Here is a 15289-nt window from a genome sequence, read left to right as displayed (position 1 = left end):
TAAAAAAAAGACAATTTCAAATTTTTGCTTAACACTAATATAGTTGATGCAACTAGAGCAGCACCAAAAGCATTTTAAAAACTCACTTTAAGATGCTGCAGCTTTGGAAAAAACTAAAATGTTCTACACTGTGAATGTCAGCATGGTGTGGAGGAAGCAAGCACAGCACTGTTCCTAAGGTTACAGCTTGGGTCAGACAGACCTGAGTTTTTCTGTTCTGACTCAGTGCTTTGATAGCCATGTGACTTCGGAAATTTTTCTAAGATTTAATAAAATATGGAGATGATACACTTCTCTTTGTGTAGAGAGGAATGATGGAGACACACCTATTAAACCTAGTCACCTTTCTGAGCATTAACTTGGGAGTCTAAGAAGCTTCCTTCTCTTCTGTAGATCAGAATTATTTCACAAAATGGTTACCTGTATTTTCAAGGTAGAAATGGCTGTAACAATAAAGGTGTTGGAAACTATACTTCCTTTTGATTCCTTTCAAGATGTGCTTGTGTGTGTCACGTGCACAGGTATCAAGGGTGTGTTACAAGTAGGATGTTGTCAGAGTAATTGGTATTGATGGATGGCACATAGAGCTGTGATTTCTATAACAAGGACTATTGTCTCCATGAGATTCTAGCCGACCCCAACAATCTATGTACAATTGGTTGAATGACAACATTCAGAATTGCTTTCTCCCTTTGAAAGAAGAACATAATAGTGTTTTCAAAAGACAGCCATCAAGTAAACAATATTCATCTCTCTTGAAATAGGAGGTTGACAACTGTGAAGGCTAGCGTCCTAGATTTATCACCAGAACAACTAACGTTTGGTAAGAATAAGCATCACAGTTGCTTTCCTAATATGCTTTACACTTGAATGACTAAGTGGTCTAAATCACTAAGATGAATAGAGGTCTGGAAGCTTTTCACTTTTCTGAAAAATTTCTATTTCTCTTTTCTTATGAAAATACAGTTAGTACAAAGGTCACTAGCTCTTTGGATCACCTTAGATAACCATTTCATCCTGTGAGAAGACTTTTAACATCTGCCTAACTAAAATATCATTGCTTCCATTCTTAAAATGCCGAGATTGACCAAAAAGTCCTCAGTTGGGTGAGTTCCATTTCTCATGGAATTTTTAAATTTCAAACTATCTGTGTAAACGTGTTTGTCTTGATATGTCATTTTTTTGTGCATTGATATTGCCATTATCTTAGCTGCTTGTTTGAATTCTAATCCAGAAATCTTCCGAGGAACTAAAGTGATATTAATTAATTCAGACGACACATTCAGAAGTACGTGAAGCCCTATACACGAAAAGTTATAATCTGTGCCTCCGACTCAACCTAGGCACAGCTAGGGACTCCACAATAGTGAATTTCCCAGTTCTGAATCATAAATTGAGAAAATATATATATATATTTTTAGTTTCTTATTCAAAATTGTGCCAAATGAAAATTTAATTTTCATCTTTTAGTCCATTTATGTGTTTATTTTTGTCCTTATATATTTAATTGTATATCTAGTTCTCAAACTGGTCTTATTCATGTCAGTTCATTTTATTGTTCCTTTGCAATATTTCTTCAATTTTTATTTTAATATAAACTTTGTTTTCTTTTATCTTTTTCAATATTCTGGATTGTCTACATGCTATTTTTAAAAGCTTCCTTTAGTCTGCATTTTTATCCTCCAAGTCAAGAATAAAAACACATATTTTTTGGATCTTTACAATTGAAAGTAAGAGATTTCACCTGCTTTCCTTCTCCCTCTCCATTCACACCTCTCCCTCATCTATTTATTTATTTATAAATGAATAAATTTTATTTATTTGTTTATTGTTAATCTGGGTTCTAAAATTCAGATTATTGCTCAAAATGAAACATTTTACTTAATCACTTTTCTTCTTATAAAATCATTTTTTATTTCTTCATCCCATTTAGTCACCAGATTAGAATAATCATTTTGACTCAACTTTATGTCTGGCCAGCTGGAGGTCTCACTGTCCTCTCTTGCCCAAACCTCCTCTTGAAGGCAAGGGTCTTCTTCATTCCAAGATCAAAGCACATGTTCAGTTTTAAAAGTTTTCATGGGTGAATATTTTCTGAATCTTGCAAAGATCTCCCTTTGCCTTTATATACTGCCTGGATGTAAAGTTTATTAGCCTCTATCCTTCCTTTGAAAATTCTCTGAAAGTTGTTCCACTGTTTATAGGCAGTTGCTTGGTCGCCTGTAGTAGTTTTTCCGCATCCATGCCATTTCTAACATTTATCTAAGAGTTAGCTAATTATTTAGGGCAAGAACTTCTGGTGTATGTTTATAGATCTTTTCTAAATTCAGGGAGGCTTTTCCCTTTGTACAACCCCAGCTTTCTGAGTCAGAAGGGAGATACAGTCTTTTTACCTCTTTATGGACTCTTTTCCTGAAGAGCCCCATGGCGAGGTCTTTGATCTACTTTGGGTACGTTTCTTTCTATCTGATTCCATTTGTATTTGGAATCATTTTATTTATTTATTTATTTTTTAAAGATTTTTTATTTATTTGAGAGAGAGAGAGAATGAGAGATAGAAAGCACGAGAGGGAAGAGGGTCAGAGGGAGAAGCAGACTCCCCGCTGAGTAGGAAGCCCGATGCGGGACTCGACCCCGGGACTCCAGGATCATGACCTGAGCCGAAGGCAGTCGCCCAACCAACTGAGCCACCCAATTTATTTATGTTTTAATTAATATTAAAAATAAGATAAAATAAATTAACATTTATTAATCTTGATTTTCAGTGGTATTATAAACTCTTCTTTTTATTGTGTTTTCCTTTTTTTATTCTTTGAGAGACAGAGAACACAAGAGTGTGAGTGGAGTGTGGAGGGGGAGGGGGAGAGGGAGAGAGAATCTCCAGCAGACTCCACGCCCACCATGCAGCCAACATGGGGCTCGATCTCACGACCCTGAGATCATGACCTGAGCCGAAATCAAGAGTCAGAGGCTCAACCGACTAAGCCACCCAGGCAGCCCTTTACTGTGTTTTCATAAGCATTTCAGTGAGCTTTTAGAAGAGGCTATATTGGCAGCTGATACACTGGTGTGGTTTTCTAAAACAGAAGACTACAAATAATGAATACGAGTGACCTGTAAAGAGAAGGGCAATCAGGATGAAACAAATGAAATTATTGTGTTTTCTTTTTTTTTTTTTAAAGATTATTTATTTATTTGTCAGAGAGAGAGCACAAGCAGGGGGAGTGGCAGACAGAGGCAGAAGCAAAGGACCCCACCCCAAAGCAGGGTGGAGGCAGATCCCAGGACCCTGAAATCATGACCTGAGCCATAGGCAGATGCTTATGCAACTGAGCCACCCAGGTGCCCCCCAAAATCATTGTGTTTTCTTATTTCAAAATGTCCCCTTTCAAATAGAAGATTCAATATTCATCCAACTTTAGAATAAGTTTAGCATAAGTGCTATATTGAGCCAACTGAACAGCAGAATGTAAATGTAAAATTAGTTCCTCTCAGGGCACCTGGGTGGCTCAGTTGGTTAAGCGTCTGCCTTTGGCTGGGGTCATGAACTCGGGGCCCTGGGATTGAGCCCTGTGTTGGGCTCCCTGCTCAGGGGGGAGTCTGCTTCTCCCTCTCCCTTTGCCTGCCACTCCCTCTGCTTGTGCTCTCTCTCTCTCTCTCTCTGTAAAATAAGTAAATAAAATCTTAAAAAAATTAGTCCTCCCTCTATTCTTGTGTATCCTGAATATAACCACATAGGAGACCTCCCTCTATTCACCTCTTTTCTAATCAGTGTAGGTTTTCCTATTCCCATCAAGCCCTATTATTCCTTAAAGGGGGGATCTCTCTACCAGGGATGGGTAAACTTTTCAGAGTCATTAAAAGGTTAAAAATAATTGTATTTCCTATCAATCCCAAATGGACAATAATATTTTACCTTTAATTATAATAAATTTTCTTAAAAGATCAAAAACTTTCAATGTGAAAACATTTTTTTTCTAGCTGGAAAATACATAGCTGACTATTCATAATAGCATCAGTTATGGAGCTACTTCAGTTTTATACTCATGCCAAGAATAATAAAACATTTTGGTAAATCAGTTAATCTCACATACATTACAATCTGTACCCTTATTCCCAGGGTTAGTCCTGACCCTTAGAATGTGGCCTTTCTGGATCCTCAGCCAAAAGCCCAGATGTTGATGAAGGTCTGTCCTGGCTTGGCTGAGTCTGAACGTGAACCTTCCCGAGGCACCGTGTGGCGTCTAAAACCTCTGCTCAGCTCCCCAGGCTCCCAGGTGCTGTTCTCTGCTGGTCCATTCGAGTCTTGCCCTGCTCGTGTGCCCCTTAGATGGTGCTCTAAGACCCCAGGGAAATTTTTATGCTGATATTAAATGGCTCCTTTTCTGAAGTTCTTTCCTCTCTAATACCCCGTCTCTCAAATCTCAGATGCACAGCAGCCCCTAACTCTGATCTATGTGTCTTTCACTGACCGAGAATACCTCTCTCTGCCCTCAGGGATGAAGCTGGGGTAATGAGATTTGGGAGTCACCTCCCTTCTCCCATGTCCCTTCTCATAAGGATCATAATCCTGCCCAGTGCCTGCAGCTGATTGTTTTCTGTATATTGCCCAGTTTTTATAGTTGTTTATGGCCGTCGTTAAGCTCTATATCAGCTCCTTCTGAAAGACTTTCTTTGAGCTTGGACTTACAATATGACTATAGTCCTGCCTGACATTTTTCATCTTCTTGCTAGCGTATTATTCTCGTTTATATTCTAATAAACCACACCACTCTCTGAGGTTATCTCCGTTATTTGTTTGTTGGTTTGTTTCCTCATCCATTTTCTGTCTCCCTCCCTGGAACCGTAAGCTCCATGAATTCTGACGTCTTATCTGTCCTGCTCAATGCTATAGCTCCAGCAGCTAACAGCACGCCTGGCATGCAGGAGACACGAAAGAAATATGTGTTGAACGAATGATTATTTGTTATTCTTGTGACCAAAGTTGCATAGAATAAATTTGAGTTTCAAACTGGATAAATAACTAGCTTCATTATTTGTCATATTCATGTGCTGAAGACAAAGCAAAAAAACCTTGGTTTTTGTTGTTATTGTTGTTGTTTTACCTCCTTCCCAGTCCTTGTTAAAGCATAGCACTTTATCTGAGGAATTAAATCTTGAAATACACAAATACTGATATTTTTACTTTTTAAAATTTGACTCAAGGTCATTTTCTTGCAGAGCTAGTCTGTACCTCTTTTCCAACGTGAAGTTGGAAGTTATCTCTTTAACTTTACAACTAATATGTTGTATTTTGAGTTTTACACTCCCCTCCAATTTGGGGAGGATATGAAAGTAGCTTTGTGAGGACCGTTTGGATTTCACTGTCATGACTCCTGCCTGTACTCTTGTGTCTCTGCACGTGTGGCATGACTTGTAGATGAAACGCTGTATAGAGTTTGGCTGAAAACATAAACCTCACTGGCAGGCAGAGGGAAATAATAAATCAGTGATATTAAAATCTTACAATGTATTTCTTATGTCAGAAAGATAAGATCCAGAATAAAGACCCTTTGCATTGAGAGAGTACTCCCAGATCAGTATTCAGGTGGAAATTTTAATAGGGAACATGCATCTTTTGGTAATGGCAGTTGTTAATAAAGAACAAGATAGCACAGATTGGTTTGTTCTGCTCTGTTTCTGGAAGAAAAAGTTCCTGGAACAGAGTCCCTATGAGTAGGCTCCATGCAATTGCTGACAAATGCTGGTTAAGTGGAAATGAAGGGGAGTGAATATGAACCTCCCTTTAGAGGACCAATTTATTAAATGGAGGGTGGCCATGATCACCGAATGGAGGACACAGTGTTGGGAAATCATGCAGTGATCATAAATAACAGACTGGTGTGGAAGGGCTGATTTGGATGGCACTGAAAAACCCAAGAAAGAAAGAAAAAGATGGCCTAAGATCTTGAACTTTCAACTCAAGACAGAGATGGAGAGACAAAAACCTTTATGGTGATCATAAAGGAAAGGGCAGACATAAATGACTGCGATCAGAAAGGCCTAATTTTGTTTTTTCTCTTTAAACGTGTATTAAGTTAGGGCATTGCTTGGCAAGAGTGGGACTTATGGTGGCACACATAGGAATATACAGATAAAATTGAGACATTTCAGCCTTTTGCTATCTGAAACGTGTTTGCTAATAGAAGCATCATTTTCTTACCCTTCTCTGGAATCAGCCATTCTTTATATAAAATATTGGGACAGTTGGCTTATAAGCAAAATGACACCTGTTCTATGAAGTATCCTCACCAACCATGCGATCTCCCCTAAAATGTGAGTTGATGTAGCTCCTTGAGAGTGGTATTGAGCCATAATATTGAGCGTGAAGGAATTCATAGAATAGTCATTTTCTGCAGCTTCCAAAAAGCACAAAATACAAACACGAAAACGGTAATCACTGTGATTACCAGAAAGTTAGAGTTTTCTCCTTTCAGAAAATTTTTTGAAATTTGTCAAAAATATGAAGTTTTTTTAAAGAAAATTATATAATAGTGGTGATAATCTTAACTCTGACCCCAGAAAGATATCCTATGTTTTTTTTAATTTAATGCATTTAATTTAGAATTCAACTTCTTTATTTTATTTTATTTTTTTAAAGATTTTATTTATTTATTTGAGAGAGAGAGAATGAGAGACAGAGAGCACGAGAGGGAAGAGGGTCAGAGGGAGAAGCAGACTCCCTGCTGAGCAGGGAGCCCGATGTGGGACTCGATCCCGGGACTCCAGGATCATGACCTGAGCTGAAGGCAGTCGCTTAACCAACTGAGCCACCCAGGCACCCTAGAATTCAACTTCTTTTGAGTGGCTGTGAATAAGCTAATCCAAGGCAAATTTCCAGAAAGAATAGACAGCAGTCACTTGAAATATTGCCTAATGATCTGTAGTTTGGGGATTCCCTTGGTTTATTTTGTGTAATATTTCAGCCATACACTGTAGGTACACAGAATAGAATTTCCTTGTGTGAAATACTTATAAGGCATCTTTCATACTATAAATAAATAAGTGGAAGACCAAATTCATGAGATGATAAATTATAGTAGATGTCTTTGTGTAAGAAACTTTCTTGCTGATTAAATTTATTTTTGAAATACCTAGGTATAGTGTCAGTCCTTAGCTTAAAATTATTTTTTTTCTGATGTGTACAAGAAATAGAGCTTTATTATCCAAATGTAAACAAGCAAGAAAGAATATATTAGAATTAATAAACTTGTACTGCCTTGAGCGCTTTCGGAAAGCCTCTGTAAAGCTGATAAAGCATGTGCTTATTAATTCATATTTTTTTACTTAGCAAAACATTTATGGAGCCCTTTCCATATGTCTCAGGGAAGTTTAGAAATGACTAAAGCTTGAAAGCTCAACTGTCGAGGACTTTTAGGATAGTAAAGAAGGCAAGACGTGTGCATGTAAAATGTGTAGGACTAGTAAGTGCTATGAAAGAAGTGTAAAGAGCTATTTATCTCATTTTTCTGAATTTGCATAATGTTTTTACCTGTTGTTGAAGGAGTCAGGTTACGACTCCTTGGTTGGGAAGAAAGTGGATTTCAAAAGGAGAAGCAGGTAGACTTAGCTACCTAAAATAATAAACTTTTATAAATCAAATAACAAAGAAACAGAAGGCAAATAAACTTGGGAACTGCTTACAATGAAACTTACTATAAAAGGGTTTGTAAGGACAATATATAAACATCCTTTATGATTGCTAAGCAAACACTAAAACATCACTAGAAATTTAACAGAAAATGTAAACAAAAATTCACTGATCAGTTTCAGCCTATAAAATTAAACTTACCACCTTATTAACACTATAGTGGAATACAGCTTTTTGCTTATAAAGTCAATATAGATGTTTTTGGTAAAAGATTGCATCAACATTGACAAAGATGGGGTCAGGTAAGTCCCTTTGGGTGAGGGAATATTCCTGTAACATTTTAGGAGATATTTTCAATACCCACTGAGAGTACACATTTTTTTCATTTCCAGCAATTATGCTTTATTTTTTACCATGTATCCTTAATAATGAATCACAAATATGGTCAGATTTATACATAAACATGTTTAATGCAGATGTGTTTACAATAGGGAGTGATTATGGGAAATATAAGTGTTCAACAATGGAGGAAGTGCTTAGCTGAAATGTCAGACAGTCATCCATAATGCATGTGTGTGTGTGTGCTTGTGTGTTATATACACACATAGAAAACAAGGAATAAACCATACATAGCTGGTGCAGCTTTAGTTCTGTGTTTTACCATGAGGACCTAATATGCTTATAGTTTCTTCTTCCACCACCCAAGTTATGTTCTCATTACCCTCAACAAGGACCTCAGCTAATTGGTATTCTTTACTTAGTTGGGTGAACCAGACTTCATTTCTGATGGGTCTGAATACTCAGGGGACATGCCTCTTTTTGTTGGTGTGAGGGGAGTTGTTGTAATTTCCCATTATCTTTTACTTTTGGACATGGAAGTGGTAAGAGGTACTCCACAGAAGACCTTGGCTTCCATATATAGTTCTCTTGCCCAGTTTCCTTGATTATTAGGGTCAGCCCTCCTAGCCGCTAGTAATGTGATCCCCCTCTTTGTCTGTAAATTTCAATTGCATGTGGAACCCAAATGACCAGGTAGCAGCACTAACTTTCAATTTGGTAGAAGCCTTCTAGCCTTTCTGTCTCATGGAGGGAACATTACCCTCTTGGAATAATGGACACCAAAGTAGGAGAGTTAAAAATTCCAAGGAGAGGAATCACAAACTCTATGAATGGGTTTCTGGGTGTGAAGGTGAGAGGAGCTGCTCTCATCCCTTGATTCTTGGACCTATGAATCCCAGAAATGAGAGAGACAGCAGACTTCTAATAATGAGAGTGCTTTAAAAATAAATCAATCTATTGGGAGTGTGTGAGTATCACTGCTCACAACACTTGTACCACCTGAAAGTTGTACATGTGGAGAGGTGGCCACCTCTGTGAAGAATAATTTTAATAGTCTTGATAAGAAATAAGAAATAGGTTTTGATAGGAACACATATGTAAGGAGAAAGCCTTCATTTCCACCAGTGATTTTTGTATCCCCTTCAAAGTACTCAGATATAAAAACTTCCATCCAGGTTAAACCCATGTCTACTTCCTTTTCCTGGCTCAAGAAGTAATGCTTACATCTGTTCTAAATTCACCTTTCTCTCTTTTTTCTTCCAAATGTGAAATACTCTCTTTTTGAAGTATGTGGGCTACCAGTCAGAGTTGCTGGGATTGAGTCTCCTGTCAATAGACCAGATAACTTTTGTGCCATAGACGAGCCATAGATGTCCCCATAATCTCTGGGATAAAGTACTACCTTTCCCTTGCAACTCCTTCCTGTTGTAAAATGACACTATAACTAAGGTAAAAATCCTGCTTCTCTTTCCACTGTACAGTGGAATTTACCTGATCTGGTACTTAAGTTTTTCTCTTGTGGTTGTACTAAATTTGGAACCTAGTTGTGATATAGTTGAGCAGTTGCCAGCCTTCATCCAAATTATTAGATCTAATGCTCCATTTCTCTCTAGCTGGAGTACTGCCATGAATGAACCAGTCTACCAAAACCTGGTCATAACATACTTAACTTCCAGCAGTGCTTGTAACCTGGTATTTCCCAGTGCTGTCTGCATTGGCTAGATTTCTCTCTCTGTGTGATCAGTGTTTACCTTAACTGCACTTGAGCTTAGCTTATCAACAAGACACTTTATATGAGAAATTTACCTTCTGTAACATGTAACTGGTCTGAGGCTTCTTCCCAAATGAAAGTAAAACACAATTAACTAAAGAAATAGTTTACCTGATGTACAACTCATTCTTTACCTAGCCTTGCTTATTAAATAATTTATCTTGTTTCAAAATTAAAGAATCCTAGTTCCTGTCATAATGTCTTCCCATGTCTTAATTTCTAGCTCTTAAATTTGCTCAACCATTTTAGGTTCTCCTTTGCCCAAATATAGTTATGCCATATGACTTCACATAATGTCTCTTTGCAACACAACCTGTGAAATTATATTTTCTGGCTGGCACACAATCAATGTTTCCATCATTTGTGAGATATAATACAGAGCTGCTAAAGCTAATTCTCTGTTAGGTGATGTCTCACTGCCTGCTTAAAAAGTGCAAAAAGATTAGCATGTTTAAATTAAACTAGATCTACTCATAGAAGATTAATTATTTGGCTTGCCAACAAGAAGTCACCACATTATTAATGTAATGAACAAAGAAAATTGCTTCTAGAAGAGAGAATGATAATAAATGATACTTTGCCAAAACATCAGAATATAGCAGAGGTGAGTGATGGCAACATTCACAGATGTTATCCAGGTATAATTTTTTTTAAAGAATTGGTCTCAATTATGATCCCATTATCCTGCTATTATTTTTAATAATTCTGGAAAGAGCTCATATTCAGATATCATTGATATATGTAAATGATGTTAGAAGACTAAGTCTATATTGAGAGTACTCCAGACACTTGTCATCACTTTCATTAGGCTACTGTACAGGCTGTCAGTTGTCATGGTTCAGAAGGCTTGGTGCTTGTAAACTTCCCAGGAGCTTAAATATTCATCATGGGTTCATCCCCGTGGCCATACTCAGAGATATGAAAAGATATAAGATGCATCAGAACCAACTTCTCTAAAGAAAATGTTGTAACAATCTAACAGCCATAAGAACAAATATGTCAGTAGCACAGGTGAACATAAAGGGAGAAAAGAGCACCACAACTATACTGGAGAAAGGGAGAGTGGAACAAATTGCTTTTTTGTCAATACACAAAGAAATTTACAAAGTCACTATCTTCTTTTAGTTCAAATTCACCTTTTCAGTTAAATTCTGGTTGGTTTCTTTACTCAGTTTTTAGTGCAGAAATTTTAGGAAAATATAAAGAAGAAATTTAAATTACCAGCATTCTCACATCTCTGAGAATGTTTTGTTATGTGTTATGAACAATTTTATTTTAGAAAGTAGCTATATAAACCATATTTATCCTGCAATTTTATTTCATATTAAATTGTGAGCACTTTATTAGGTTATAAAAGTTATTGGGAAATATCATTAATAATGACCTATATGACATTCCAAAAAATTGATGTATCCTTCTCTGATTGTTGAACATTAGACTTTCTCCAAATGTTTTCCATTACAGATTATTTTGCTGTGAGCATCTTTGTGTATACATATGTCCATATTCAGATTATTTCCTTAGGATAGATGCCCAGAAGTATAATTATATTAAATACTATGGCTCTTGATGAATGTGAGTTACTAGACCAAGATCTACAGTGTATCGAAACCCAGGAATTTGAATACTATGCTTGGGTTGTATTTTTACTGGGATATTTAGTATTTATGGGAGAGGTAACTGAGAGCCAGAGGAGTTAAACACAGATGTTGTAGCTTCTCAGGGATAGAGAAAGATAAAAGAGAGTATTGTGAAACATAACAGGGAAATAGTATCTAAAATAAAAGGACAAAATATATTTGAGTAAGAAAGTATCAAAATTTTAGAACTGAAAAAATACAAATTAAAAACACAATGGGTAGGCTTAACAGTAGGTTACATAGAAATGAAGAAATTGTGTATGAAAGGAAAACTAAGTTTAAGAAAATGTCCAGAATGAAATAGAATGAATAGACAGACAGATGGAAAATACAGAGGAGAATACAGATTCTTCCTTCACTTATGACGGGCTTATGTACCAATATATCCATCATAAGCTGAAGATGTTGTAAGTTGAAAATGAATTCAAGACACCTAACTTACCAGACACCATAGGCTAGCCTATTTTAAATGTGCTCAGAAAACTTACATTAGCCTACAGTTGGGTAAAATCATCCAACACAAAGTTTATACTAAAGTGTTGACTATCTCATGTAATTTATTGAATACTGTACTGAAAGTCAAAAACAGAACAGTTCTATCTATGGGTACAGAAAGGTTGTAAGTGTATCAGTTGCTCACCCTCATGGTCCTGTGGCTGACAGGGAGTTGTGGCTCACTGCCATTGTCCAGCATCACAGGAGAGGGTAGTACTACATATCACTAGTCTGGGAAAGTATCAAAATTCAAAATTCAAAATATGGTTTGTACTGAGTGTGTATTGCTTTCTCACCATCATGAAGTTGAAAAATTGTAGGTTGAACTATTGTAAGTACGGACTGCCTGCATAAGACAGTTATTGATTCAAACTTTTTAGGGAGATCTCTGTGCACTGTGCACTCTGTGCACTTAACTGACCACTAAGCTAACTGAGGAGAGACTTCAATGACTGCACATGACAAAGAATGAAGCCTTTACAGAATTCCTACAGAAAGTCACTGTACAAACACTATTATATTATTTAAAATTTTTTTTAAGATTTTATTTATTTGAGAGAGAGAATGAGAGAGAGAGAGAGCATGAGAGAGGGGAGGGTCAGAGGGAGAAGAGACTCCCTGCTGAGTAGGGAGTCCGATGCGGGACTCGATCCCGGACTCCAGGATCATGATCTGAGCCGAAGGCAGTTGCTTAACCAACTGAGCCACCCAGGCGCCCCTGGTATTTAAAATTTTTTTTAAAGGACCAAGTAGAAATTCTGGAGTTGAAAAGTACAGTAACTGAAATGAAAAAAATTTACTAGGGAGAATGTGTTCACAATCTATCCTACAAGAAGTATGAAAAATAGTCCTTTGGGCTGAAACAAAAGGACACCAGACAATAACTTGAATCCACATGAAGAAATAAAAAGTATTGGTAAAAGTAATTACATAGTTAGATATAAAAGATATTACAAGGCATTTTTGTTTTTAATTTTTGCCTTTTCCTTTCTTATTTATAAAACAGCTGCAGAGAGCAATAATTTATTTTTTTTATTAACATATAATGTATTATTTGTTTCAGGGGTACAGGTCTGTGATTCATCAGTCTTACACAATTCACAGCATAGAGCAATAATTTTTTTAATTATTATGTTATGTTAATCACCATACATTACATCATTCGTTTTTGATGTAGTGTTCCATGATTCATTGTTTGCATATAACACCCAGTGCTCCATGCAGAACTTGCCCTCTTTAATAACCCTCATCACCAGGCTAACCCATCCTCCCACCCCCCTCCCCTCTAGAACCCTGTTTGTTTTTCAGAGTCCATCGTCTCTCATGGTTTGTCTCCCCCACCCATTTCCCCCCCTTCATTCTTCCCCTCTTGCTATCTTCTTCTTCTTCTTCTTTTTTTAACGTATATTGTATTATTTGTTTCAGAGGTACAGATCTGTGATTCAACAGTCTTGCACAATTCAGAGCGCTCACCATAGCACATACCCTCCCCAATGTCTATCACCCAGCCACCCCATCCCTCCCACCCCCCCATTCCAGCAACCCTCAGTTTGTTTCCCGAGGTTAAGAATTCCTCATATGAGGAATTCTTGATCATATGATACATGTCTTTGTGAGATCATATGATACATGTCTTTCTCTGATTGACTTATTTCGCTCAGCATAACACCCTCCATTTCCATTCACGTCGTTGCAAATGGCAAGATCTCATTCCTTTTGATGGCTGCATAATATTCCATTGTATATATATATACACCACATCTTCTTTATCCATTCATCTGTCGATGGACATCTTGGCTCTTTCCACAGTTTGGCTATTGTGGACATTGCTGCTATAAACAGCGGGGTGCACATACCCCTTCGGATCCCTACATTTGTATATTTGGGGTAAATACCCAGGAGAGCAATTGCTGGGTCATAGGGTAGCTCTATTTTCAACTTTTTGAGGAACCTCCCTACTGTTTTCCAGAGTGGCTGCACCAGCTTGCATTCCCACCAACAGTGTAGAAGGGTTCCCCTTTCTCCGCATCCCCGCCAACATCTGTCATTTCCTGACTTGTTAATTTTAGCCATTTTGACTGGTGTGAGGTGATATCTCATTGAGGTTTTGATTTGGATTTCCCTGATGCCGAGCAATGTTGAGCATTTTTCATGTGTCTGTTGGCCATTTAGAGCAATAATTTAAAGTGCAGGTGGATGTGCTTATAATGGATAAAGATATAATTTGTATGACAATAGAATGAGGATGGTGGAAGAAATCGAACTATGTTGGTGCAAAGTTTTTGTATATTTTAAATTTAGGTTGGTATTAAGGCTGGATTATTTTAAGATGCTAACTGAAATCTCCAAGGAAGCCACTGGAAAATAACTCAAAAATATAGAAAAATAGACAATAAGAGAATTAAAATGGCATAAAAGAAAATATCAATTTAACATGAAAGAAGGCAGTAATAGGGGTTGAGAGAAAAACACATATAAGACAAAATAAAAACGTCAACATGACAGACATAAATCAACTTTTTTGCTTCTATTCAACATTGTACTGGAGGTTCTAGCAATGGAAATTAGACAAGAAAAAGAAATTAAGGGCCTCTAGTTTGGAATGGAAGAAGTAAAACTATATTTACAGATTACATAAACTTGTACATAGAAAATACTAAAGATACTATAAAAGTAACTAATACACAAGTTCAGCAAGAGTTCAGAATACAAGATCAATATAATCAATTTCATTTTTATATGCTAGCATAAAACAATACAATTAAGAAAACAATTACATTTATAATAACATTAAAAAGAATAAAAACTTAGGAATAGATTTAATTTAAAAGTTGCATGTTAACAACTACAAAACATACCTGAATGAACCTAGAGAAAAATTAAATAAATGAAGAGATATACCAAACTCATGGATTGACAGAATTAACATTTTAAGATGGCCTTGCTTCCCAAATTGATCTACGGTTCAATGCATCCCTATCAGAGTTCCACCTGTTTTTGTTTTTTTTAAATAAATTTACACTAAAAGTAATATGAAAATACAAAGGACCTAGAGTAACCAAAATACTCTTGAAAAAGAACAAAATTGGAGGATTCACATCTTCTACTTCATAACTTACTGCAAAGCTACAGTAACTAAATAATGGCCAATAACCATAATAAACATAGATGCAAAAATCCTCAACAAAATATTAGCAAATCAAATCCAAAAATATATTAAAAATCAGTCACCATGATCAAGTGGGATTTATTCCTGGGTTGCAAGGGTGGTTCAATATTTACAAATCAATCAATATGATGCATCACATTCACAAGAGAAAGGATAAAAACCATATGATCATTTCAATAGATGCAGAAAAAGCATTTGACAAAGTACAACAACCATTCCTGAAAAAACCCTCTACAAAGTAGGTT

The sequence above is a fragment of the Eumetopias jubatus genome, unplaced genomic scaffold, assembly GCF_037043125.1.
Source record: "Eumetopias jubatus isolate StellerSeaLion01/CBP00866 unplaced genomic scaffold, mEumJub1_p1.0 scaffold_6, whole genome shotgun sequence".
Taxonomy (NCBI): domain Eukaryota; kingdom Metazoa; phylum Chordata; class Mammalia; order Carnivora; family Otariidae; genus Eumetopias; species Eumetopias jubatus.
The sequence above is the reverse complement of the archived record's forward strand: the minus strand, read 5'-3'. Positions refer to the sequence as shown.